Source organism: Eurosta solidaginis, chromosome 4 (assembly GCF_040869045.1).
Source record: "Eurosta solidaginis isolate ZX-2024a chromosome 4, ASM4086904v1, whole genome shotgun sequence".
Classification (NCBI taxonomy): Eukaryota; Metazoa; Arthropoda; class Insecta; order Diptera; family Tephritidae; genus Eurosta; species Eurosta solidaginis.
Window position 1 is genome coordinate 146,819,156 of NC_090322.1, and position 12,568 is coordinate 146,831,723.

Consider the following 12,568-nt stretch of genomic DNA (forward strand, 5'->3'; position numbering starts at 1 on the left):
ATCATAACGCCAAGATCAGTAAAGTTTGTGACTTGCTTAATGACATAATCGCCTATCAAGTACTGATGGGATTTAAAAGATTTCCTCGTAAAACACATAAACTTGCACTTCGGTAAGTTTAGTCACATGACGTTCACATCACACCACTCAACTAGGTTATTAAAATCCGATTTAAGAAGTGCCCTATCTTCAGGCGAGCGAATGGGCATAACCAGTTTGACATCATCAGCGTACATCAGCGGCATGCAGTGCTTCAAAAATTTTTGGGAGGTCATTAATGAAGAGCAGGAACAACACTGGACAAGTTGACTGCCCTGGGGAACTCCAGAAGATACCTTGATGAATTCAGACAAGCAATTGTTAAACACAACGGTTTGCTTTCTTCCTTCCAAGTACGAAGAAACCCAAGAAAGAAGCCGTGATGGGAAACCCAATCGATCGAGATTTAGTAGGAGTAAGGAATGGGAAACTTTATCAAACGCCTTACTGAAATCAGTGTAAATGACATCAGCTTCGCAGTTCGTCCTAAAGTTATTGGATACAAGGATTGTGAAATCCAGCAAGTTAGACACAGTGGACTTACCCTTGTAAAAGCCATGTTGTGACAGGTCCATTGCTGAAGATACTGTAAAAGCCAATTGCTTTGTGACAATTGATTCAAATAATTTTGGAATAGCACAAAGTTTGGCTATTCCCCTATAGTTTGTGACACAAGATCTACTCCCACTTTTATAAAGTGGTATTATAAATGACTCCTTCCACTTTTTAGGGAATATCCCTTGCCTCAAAGAGGCATTAAATAAGCAGGTAAGGGGTTGGAGTAGGAAATTTTCAGACTTTCCAGATGCCTTAGTACCTCATCTGTATGAATATATGCGATACCTACTGAGTTAAGCGAAGGTAGCATATATTGATAATCTACCAGAGGGGAGTCAGGGATAGTCGAATAATTAGATTTAAAAAAGTCGGCAAACATATTTGCAATCTCGGAGTCATTACAGAAGGAAAGCTTTTAATTTTTCTTTTGGAGTTGACGAAGGAATAAAATGATTTTGGATTGGAAGAGATCCTATGCTTAATCTTCATCAGATAATTCTTATAGCATCTTATCTGTAGCCTGTTGTAATAAGGCGCAAGATAGAATATGCAGCATAATCACTATTACAACCAGATAATTTGAAACGCTTGAAGAAGCGTGTTTTTTTGTTTTTTAGATAGATAAGTTCTCTAGAGCTCCAAGCAGTAGCTGGGCGTGCTGGAGAGATTTTGGAAAAAGGCTCACATTTGAGAAATATTGCATGTAAAACGTTGGTGAAATGAATGGAGCTCGCTTCAATATCTCCGTCGTACTCAGGCCATGTTATTTTAGAGACTTCATCGATTAGTAAAGACCAATTGGCCTTCCTAAACAGAAACCGGCGAGAAGACGCATTCGGATCAGTAGTTCCGCACCGGTAAACTGAGCCAATCCAGGTATATTGAAAGAGAAGATGATAAACATCCTCAGGCAATACCACTGCATCACATCAAGTTACAGAACAATTCGATGTGTCGTCTGAAAATATTAAATCAAGATATTTTCCAAATTTATTATGAATTCTGTTAAGTTGATAAAGACCAACGTCTGTAAGGTCATTTAAAAACTCATAGAATACAACATTAGAAGCCGTGGGAACTAGCATTCCGTCAATAAAATTCCACGACACAAAGGGCAGATTGAAGTCGCCAACCACTAAGACAAAATCAACAGACCTAGACATAGCAAATATAAACTTTAATAGGGAAGAGTGTGTTACGGTCCGCTGTTATGGTCTACGGTTGCGGTCCACTTGGGAGCGTTTTCGTTGGAACGGCCTAGTGACTAGTGATGGGACCTAAAAGTTGCGATGGAAAAGTATCGAAAAATAACAAGAAAAAGATCGGCGATCACTAGAAAAAAACCACGAGTTTCCGGGGGATAGAGATCTTCCTTTTTCTTGTGCTTTTTGGTTGGCACGCTGACAAAAAGGGTCAGACAAAAATTCATTCGTCATCATATAAAGCTAGAGCGCACAGCCGTATTTCTGCTAACGACAATAAGAGGAAACATCGGGATTAAGGAATACAGCGGAATTGCTCACAAACCAAAGAACAAACACCGGCATATACATACAAACAAGCGCAGCTCGCGCCATTTCGAATATTTTCACCCTTCGAATGTTGGAACTTGGTTAAATTTTGTACTAAATCATCGCAAAAGCCAGCCCCAGGCTTACCACCAGCACCAGCAAGAACCATAATAGCGGCAACAACGCCTAACCTGCAACAACACAGAGGTACACCAGCAGATGCCGCCGGACGGTCTTTTGCCAGATAAGTAGGTACCGGCCTACTGGGTGAGTCCGTTTTTTTTTGCTTTAAAACGCGTACACATCTTTGAGCGCTGATTCTTTGCCTTTCGTTGTGGGTCGTGCGTTATGTACCCTATTGTATGAAGTCCTGTCAGAAGGCAAACCATCATTGTCCTAATTGTAATGCATTCATTGGCACCTATTCAAATTGTTTTCCAGTGAACCGAAACCGAAAAATTCTAATATGTCCTCACTAAAGCAAGAGCAGAAAAAGTTCTGTCTTAAACAAATCAGAAGACAGCGCGAGCATGACTCGGTTGGAGGTGATAGTTTTCACATTACAACGTTCCAAGGACGTACACATAAATGTATTTAGACATATACGCGCCCATACTTGCTATTATATGTATTCAATCCATATACGACACCAGTAATTATTATTTGTAATGTGTCATAATTATAATATGGCAGCATTAACGATTATGAAATTAAAATAACCTTTCTACAAATATTCACTAGCATGTACACTCAAAAAAACTGGGTTGCGATTTTTAAGTAAAATTTCTGAAAAATGATTCAATGCAAGTTCTATTTATGTATATTTTTCTCTGTATACCACCGTGCTTTTGTATTTGTATAAGCCAATAAAAAAAGGGGGAACATTGGAATTATCTGCCAGAAAATAGATTGTCATATCAAGGCGGTAGACTTCGCTAAATAGTAAATATATTTTCAACATATAAATCCAGCTAAATTATATTAATGCAATCAACCTTATCCTTAAAACGTAGATTATGATTGAAAAGAGTACTTAAATGCTTTGAGAAGCGTAAATATTTACGGTATACCTAATTTGAAATTCTCGGATTATTAAATTTTAAATAGATTATTAAAGAATTAGGATTATTAAAGTTAAAAAGTCAATATAATTAAAGACTTGATGTCAAACGCTCAAGCATGATAAATACATTGATTACGTATGTATATTTAGTTTTAAAAGCCTAGACATGCAAATTTGTACGTTATATTCACATAATTGAAATGTAAAAGCTAATAGATTATTTAAAAGGTGTCTGAATATTTTCATATGCCCTTAATGGAAATTAGCACATTCATATATACTTAAGCATATTAGAGTTTTCTTTATTTGTTTTAACGTAGCCAGTAAACGCAATATATATTTTAGATGGTATAGCGCGCCTGGTATTTATATCATACCTAATTATAAATTCAACCTTTAACTACGGACGTTGAAGAATTACGTCAAACGTCAAAGGTTTATTGCTCAATTCTCACCAGCTTATGTATCAAAGTACTTGAAGAAAGTTCGTGTTTCAAAACCTGAAGGATTTATAAGAATACATTCGTCTATACTCGCGTATAATTAAGCATGTCTACTTAAAGTAATTGATACTCAGAAGTCAGATCACGTTATCATTGTAATATTTCTTTCATCTAATACCTGTAATGAGGTTAAACGAACTGATAAAAGCCCCTAATTTACATGCGTAACTTTGAGAGGAAAGGAAATTTTTATGAATAGGGTAATAAAAAGGGAAAATTAGTATAACTAGAAGTAATGTTGAGCGAAGTGATATTAAAATAGAATAAAAAAGTCAACAAAAATTTAGTTAACATAACATCACCTAAAATAAAATAGACTAAACTAAAATAAAACAAGATAAACTAAAATAGACCGAACCAAAATAATACACACTAAAGCCAAACAGGCCAAAACAAAATACAATTAAATAAAATACAACCAATTTTTTTCTTAAATACATCCCCCTCTACTTGAATATATCTAGGGCCTTCCGCCAAATTTACGACTAAAACTTTTTCTTGTCATATGGAATATCTAATTCAGCCAGATCCTCGTACATTTTGTAATACCTACCACTTAAGATTGTTTCCTTTTATGCTTTAGGGTTCTACTTAGATTATTTCTAATAAGTCTCAGTATTGTAACAAAATGAATTATAAATAAATTGTAATTAGAATGGGAATGCTGACGTCTCCCTTTATTTAGAAGGCATAGGGTAAAACAGGTAAGGGGGCATCGAGAATTAGGTGCGTCGATGGCCATGGTTTTGAGGGTGGGATAAGCACCGGGCGTCGCAACAACACCCGCGGCGCCCCCATGTATATTCGGCCTATTTTCCTTTTCTTTTTCAGCTTTTTTATTTTAATTTTCAGCTTTCTTTTGATTTTCAGAGTTAGTAACCGGCCATGTCCGGTTCGGTCATTTTTTTGCGGTTAGATTTTGTTTTAAATTTTAAATTTTGAAGTGCTGACGGTCTGTTCGTGGCATCCGGTTCGACCGGATGTCGTTTTATTTTGAATTTCCATCGTTTTGAATTAGTTCTGCGCTGTGTGACCATTTAAAAGGCATGATAGGAACTTTTTTCCTGTTTATGGCGCAGGAACAGTAAGGTTGGCAAGGACCCGCCCCAGCCGACAATGACTAGCCACTGTGCACCACAACATCATGCCGACCGCCTTCCTTACTGCTTCCACCGAAAATGCGAATCCATAACAAGTGTTTTAGGTATATAGAAATATCTGACTGAGGAGGAATATAAGACGCTACAAAATATTTATAAGTAGATAAAAGTTTAACTCGCACGCAGAGGATTTCAACATCAGCAGAATCATCGAAATACACTTCCTTAGCGGAGAACCTGGTATGTACGGCGATTAACACGCCTCCACCAACTCTGTTTTGTCGGTCTTTTCTAAAGATCTCATATGAGTCTGCTAATATCTCAGAGTTAAACACCGTTGGTTTCAACGATATCTCAGTAAAAACCAAAACGTCATAACAGAAGTCATGACTTCGGAGAAAAGGATCCACTAGTTTAGTATTTAGACCCCTAACATTCTGATAATAGACATTGAGGTCATTACGAAAGGTATCAGACAAATCTACGACTCCGCGGAAATTTCTACGTCTTTTGAAAAAAAACGGAAGGGTTTAATGTATACATTAGTGGGCCAAAGAGAAGCTTTGAAAAGTTTGCTGTATTCATTTTCAACCACTCGAACTTTAAAAGAGACTCTCACTAAAGACTTGATGTCAACATCTCTCTTTACTAATTTAAAACAAGCAATCATTGTGAATGATAACAAAGTGTGATATCTTCTGCATAGACGTCAAAATTCCAAAGTGATTGGATCACCTGATTTGTAATTGACTATCGCTGTCTCATTCTGTATCTCTTTCTATCACCCGCTGAAGATAGGCGCCGCCATATTGAACACCCTGTCAAAACGCTAAAAAGTAGCCATATTGAACATCCTGTCAGGCAGTTGACAGATAAGATAACACACTTAGTTATCATTCACAATGCAAGCAATATTAGAAGCAGCAATGCCAAAGTGATCAGAGATGTAATTAACAATACTCTCCTCAGTAACAGACGGCTTAAACGAGGACAAATGAATCCATTTATAACGCACAAATACATCTAATTCGGCATTGACATTGCTACCACTAACAAAAACACGCGATTTTTGTGTAATTTCTTTTGGTGCACTCTTTCGTTGTCTGTCAGGAACCTCAACGGATGGCTCATCTGCATTATTTGCATTATTAACTGCGCTAACTGCAGCATCAGCATACGATAAATTGCCAGCAGAGTACGACATTGTATTAGTATTTGTATCAGTATATGCCTCATTATTGTCAACCAATCCGAACGTTTCTGCTGTTTTATTAACCATCGAAGGTAGAAATTATATCTCAGGTATGTTAACGAACCTCGCGCACTATTATAAACAACTTTTTTGTAAAATGGATGCTCGAGAAGGCATTATTCAAGTTTTAACTTAAAATAATGTGGATTTTCCTCCTACTGCCAACATTATACAATTAAGCAGATTACTGCAAAATATAGTTGGCGTGGGAGATAATAGCTCCGCAAATACGATAAATACCACTCCGAACACAAATATATTGGAGAACATTCCGGAAGAAATGATTGAGATAAACGCTGCCGTTTCTATTGAGTCCTCTGCCGCCATTGCCGTTAGCGCCGTTCATACTGCCGCCACTGCCGTTATAACTGCCTCTACCACCGATGTTTTGGTTGAATTCAATTCAACACCTGCCGTTGACGGTGTTTTCGCTGCCGCCACTGCCGTCTATTCTGCTGCCGCTACCGTCTGCTCTTCTACCACTGCCGTCACTGCCATTCATACTGCCGCCACTGCCGTTCCAACTGTTTTTACTACCGCCGTTTTGGTTGAATTCAAATCAACACCTGCTGTTCACGATGTTTTTACTGCCGCCCCATCAAACTCTGCCCAATTGACGCAAGAGCCACGACCATAAGTGTGGATGACGAACTGGTGGCGCTACGAAAACGTATGGAAATATTAAATTAATGAAAGAAAACGACGAGCTAAGAGTTAGTACTGGGGTACAACAGCAACGTAGACTGGATTTTGCCGATATATTAGATTAGGTATTAGATTAAGAAATGTACGATAGTGAAGATTGAAATTAAGTTATAATGTATCAAGGTCAATACAGTGCGAGCTGTAACTCTGAACACAAATAGCGAATTGTATCAGATTAAGAAATGTATGACAGTAAAAATAGAAATTAATATAATGTATCGAGGTCGATACAGTTTCAGGCTGGCCGAGTTCTAAGATCATAAATGCAACCATGTCAACTAATTAATAGAATAAGCAACAATACATCCCTGTAAAGGAAGAAAAGAGAAGATGGTGTATTTCCGGTTTATTATTGGATTGACGGCTGAAGAATAAAGTATTAAGATAATTAATCCGGACGTTTCTGCTGTTTTATTAACCATCGAAGGTAGAAATTACAAAATATTTGTAATTTTTTGCGCTTTCTTAATTTTTATTAAATTTTCACAATTTTTAGGTTAAGGCAGTTAAGGCACCATTAGCAGATGACAAGTTGATATGGATAAGTAAAAATATGGTTATAACTATGGTGTTATGACTACGTCAACTTTAACTCGGGCTTTTACGTAAACTATGTGACAATTTCATAAGTCAAAACGTATCCAAACCAAAGACTAATAAATAATCAATAGCCATAGAACCATACCATAAAGCTCTAGCCATAACCACATCATACCAACCAATTGGTTTTTGCTTTTTCGCCATATCCATTGCTTATAAATATTTCATTTGGTGAATTCACTATAATTTGGATATTTTATTTTTGGTTTTGGATACGTTTTAACTAAGTGACTAATTATTTGAGGAATTTGTTCGTAATTTTTTGATTTTTCTTCTTTCTTATGAACTTTTCACATATATAAGCTTAAGGCACCAATAACCGATGCCAATTGATATGGATAAGTAAAACTATGGCTACGACTATGGCGTTATGACTATGCCAACTTTGGCAGGCCCATAAAACCAATTGGTTGGTATGGTTATGGCTAGGGCGTTATGGCATGGCACCATTGACCAACTTTGAATTTTGAATTTTTTATTCTTTGTTTTGAACATTTTTTTTTACTAAAGGTCTTATTAGTTGAACAATTTATCTTTAATTTTTTGGGGTTTTTTTTTTTCTTTTTTATGATATTGATGATATATACATCTATTCTCTTTGGCTCGGCTTAAGGGCCAATTAAACTTCCTTAACCCTAACTCCATAATCAAATCCATGTTTTTACTTATCCATATCAAACTGGCATCAGTTATTGGTGCCTTAACCTAAAAATCGTGAAAATTTCGTAAAAATGAAGAAAACACATACCACAAAAAATAAGTCTCTTAATCAAAACGTATCCAAAACAATAAATAAAATCTACCAAAATTTAATAATTCCTCCAACTCAAATATTTTTAGGCAATGGATATGGAGAGAAACCAAAAAGCAATTGGTTGGCTATAGTATGGTTATGGCTAGGGCGTTATGGTATCGCACCATTAATCGATTACATTGATTTCCATAAGGTAGGTTCGATCAGCTGTTTTATCTGGTTATGGTTTTGTGATTATAAGTCACCCATATATATATAATACTTCTATATCAATACCTTCCTATCTTCCTAATATGCAAATTTTCTGTCAATCATTATTTGCTGAAACTGTGCAAATGTATGTTCTGCGCGTGCGCGGGCTTTGTTAGGGTCCCATTACTGATACTTAGCATAGACTTGACTTGGCTTGAGATCTGTCACTTACAGTTCTGTTAAATGAACATTGCATGTTACTGATTACTCAAACCTTAGCAACACTTAACTTGACTTAGAAGTCTGTTGAATTTCGATTTTCTATGTAAGTTCTAAGTGACGTTTACATTTTGAGATGCCATTTGTTTGTTTCCATTTCATTTTGACATTTTGTCATACAAATTGACATTTATTTAAAAAGAAATTTCAACGCTGATTATGATGTAATGTTGTATGCGCCAAGTGGAGTATAATCGTGGCTAAGTTGCCAAGTTTACGCCAAGTCAAGTCAAGTCTATGCTAAGTATCAGTAATGGGGGCTTTAGTGTAAGTGAATTGTAGTAGCGTGTGTAAAAAAAGTATTAAAGGGGTTACAACGGGCCACTATCCCCTTTACCAAACTTCTGCATACTAATTGTTATAAAATTTCAGTTTAGTCGATTAGACAATGAAAAGGCCAACAAATACAATACAAGGCTTGATGTTTTTATTATTTAAACATGTGCTGCAGCCATACAAAGTACTTTATTTACATAAATAGTAAAAAAAAAACAAATAAGGAAAGCTAAGTTCGGGCGTAACTTTGGTGGTTAACCAAATATTTAAATATTTATTTTTAGAAATATTATTTTATTTACTTTTGAGTTTAAATATTTTCAAACTAATTAGGATTTTCTTTTTTTGAAGTTATTCAAAAATTTTAAGTTAACATGAAAACTCAATTAAAAATTATTTTAAAAATTAGAGTAAAGAATACAAAGTAGTTAACACTATATTTACTCCCCCTCCAAGGAAATTCGAAACAAACAAATTATTAATTAATATTAAATGTAACCTTTTTTGTTTTTTGTTGTTTAATGTATTTGTATTTAAATTAGTGTTAATAAGTATGTTTGCTGGTTTAAGTAAATCAATTGAAATATTTTTAATAGTATTTTTGTATTGAATTGTAAATGTTTTATGTTTCTTAGAGATAATTAAAAGGTCCTTCATAAGGTGATTCTAAATTAGATTTACGAAGAACTTTAACAAAAACATACTCACAATTTTCAAATTGTTTAGGAACGAAAAAATTTTCTTTCTTATGATGAAAAACTTTAGAACGAACAAGTGAAAAATATTCTCTTATTTTATGAAGAGCGTCATTAGAAAAATCATGTTCTTTATTACTATTTGAAATAATTAATTCACCAGGTATTCTAAGTGTTTGGCCATAAACAAGTTCAGCAGATGAACATTTTAAATCTTCTTTGATAGAAGTTCGTAAACCAAGTAGAATGAATGGTAAAATGTCAGACCAATGAACCGAGTCGTTTGATGCTATAATTGCTGCTTTTAAAGTTCGATGAAATCTCTCTATTATGCCATTTGCTTGGGGCTGGTAAGAAGATGTATGAATTTTATGAGAACCTAAACGTTTAGTTAATTCCGTAAACAATTTTAAGGTGAATTGTGAACCTTGATCTACTGTTATTTTCAATGGTATACCAAATCGTGGTATATAATTTTGAATAAAAGTTTTTACTATAGTATTTGTTGAAATATCTTTAAGTGGATAAGCTTCAGGCCAACGTGAAAATCTATCAATAATTGTTAAAATATAAGAATTTTCATTTGAAACTGGAAGAGGTCCAACAATATCCATATGAATATGTTCAAAACGGCCTGATGGTATTTGAATTTTTTGGATAGGAGATTTAGTATGTCTTGAAATTTTGGATTTTTGACAACTGATGCCAGATGAAGTCCAATCGTTAATTTCTTTACGCATGTTAGGCCAATAATATTTATTTTCAATTAATTTTCTAGTTGTTCTTATACTTGAATGAGATAATGGGTGAATTTTGTCAAATGTAATTCTTCTCATAGAATGTGGAACATAAGGTCGAAAAGGTTGTAGAGAAACATCACACCATATGTTTAAATTAATAATTGGAATATGAATTTCTTTTAAATTATTTTTAGAATTTGGATCAGAAATGGTTTTTTGTAAAAATGTATCAGTTTGCTGTTCTTTATATAAAGTTTCTAAATTTATATCTTGAGTTGAAATCGCATTTATTTCTGGAATACGGGAAAGTGTGTCCGCAACTATGTTATCTTTTCCACGTATATATTGAATATCATTTGTAAATTGAGCAATATATTCAAGATGACGTAGTTGACGAGGAGATCTATCTACTTTAGAATTTAGAACATGAATTAAAGGTTTATGATCAGTATAAATTGTAAAAGTTCTACCTTCAAGAAAATGTTTAAAATGTTTAATTGAATTATAAATTGTCAAAAGTTCACGATCAAATGTTGAATATTTAGTTTCTGTTGTAGTTAATTTTCTTGAAAAATAAGCCAAGGGTTCTAGTATATTGTTGCTAGTTTGTTGAAGAACTGCTCCAATAGCAACATTTGATGCATCTACTGCTAATGATAAAGTACCATTTTTGTCGAAATGTGTAAGTAAAGTATTTTTAGCAAACAGTTTTTTAACATTTTCGAAAGCTGTTGTGGTTTCATTTGTCCAATTTAATTGTTTGAGTTTGTTTTTAATTGCATGTGTTAACATTTCATGAAGAGGACTAAGTTCTGTTGCTAACATTTTAATATATCTGTGATAGTAATTTATCATACCTAAAAATTTTTGTAATTTATTTATAGAAATTGGTTTTTCAAAATTTGTTATGATTTCAATTCTATCTAAAGATGGTTTAATACCTTCGCCTGAAATTTCGTAACTTAAGAAATTTAATTTATTTACACCGAGAGTACATTTTGAAGGTTTAATATTTAAATTATATTCTTCAAGTCTTTTGAAAACTGATTTTAAATGATTTATATGTTGATCTTCATTATCACTGGCAATAAGAATGTCATCAATGTATGTAAATACAAAATCTAAATCAGAAAATACTTCATTAATAAAGCGTTGGAAAGTTTGAGCACTGTTTCGTAAACCGAAGGGCATTCTTACGAATTCAAACATTCCAAAAGGGGTAGTTATTGCAGTTTTATGAATGTCTTCTTCTGCCATTGGAATTTGGTGGTAGGCACGCACAAGATCAATTTTGGAAAAAAAATTGTTTGTTTTTTAAATCAATTGTTAAATCGTGAATATGTGGTAAAGGATACCGATCTGGTGTAGTAATAAAATTAAGTCTTCGATAGTCTCCGCAAGGTCTCCAGCCATTTGGTTCTTTTTTAGGAACGAGATGAAGTGGAGATGCAATAGGAGAATTTGAGGGTCTGCATATACCAGTTTTAACTAAAAATTCAAATTCAGTTTTAGCAATTTTAAGTTTGATTCGATCAAGACGTTTGGGTTTCGAAAATGGTAAAATACCTTTTGTTTCTATCCTGTGAACCGTATGGTGTTTAACTTTTTTAGTATAATCTGGTTCGCAGGTAATAGATGGAAATTCATTAAGTAATTTTGAAAACTTATTTTCGACAATAGGAATTTTGAGTGAGAAAATATCAGAAAATCCAGAAAATCCAGCAACTTTAATTTTTGTAGTAGAATTCATTATTTCTTTATTTTTAATATTGACAATAATTCCGAATTTTTCTAAAAAGTTTGCTCCAAAATTGGTGTATCGATATTCGCAATAATGAATGGAAATTCAAAATCTCTTCTTAAACCTAAATCAATTTTAAGTAGTTTTGTACCGAAAGTTTCAATTGAAGAACCGTTTGCTGCAGTCAAAGTAAGATCCGAATTTCTTTTATAAATTTTAAATTTAGAAAAGGGAATAACTGATACAACTGCACCGGTATCGATAAGAAAATTAAGTTTATTGAATTTATCAAATATGAATAGGCGACGAGTAGGTTTAATAATAGTTCCATTATCCGTCACCGTCATAATGGATCGTTTCAGTTTAAATTTTGTTCGTAATTTGAATTATGATTTTGATTAAAATTGCATGGGGGCATACATTTGAGAGCGTTATTCTTAAATTTTTTGTGATACCAACAAATAGTTGTTTGTGAATTAAAATTACGATTGTTTGAAAAATTTCGAGATCCTGAAAAATTTCGAGATTTAGATCTATTTCTATCTTTAGATTTTGAAAGG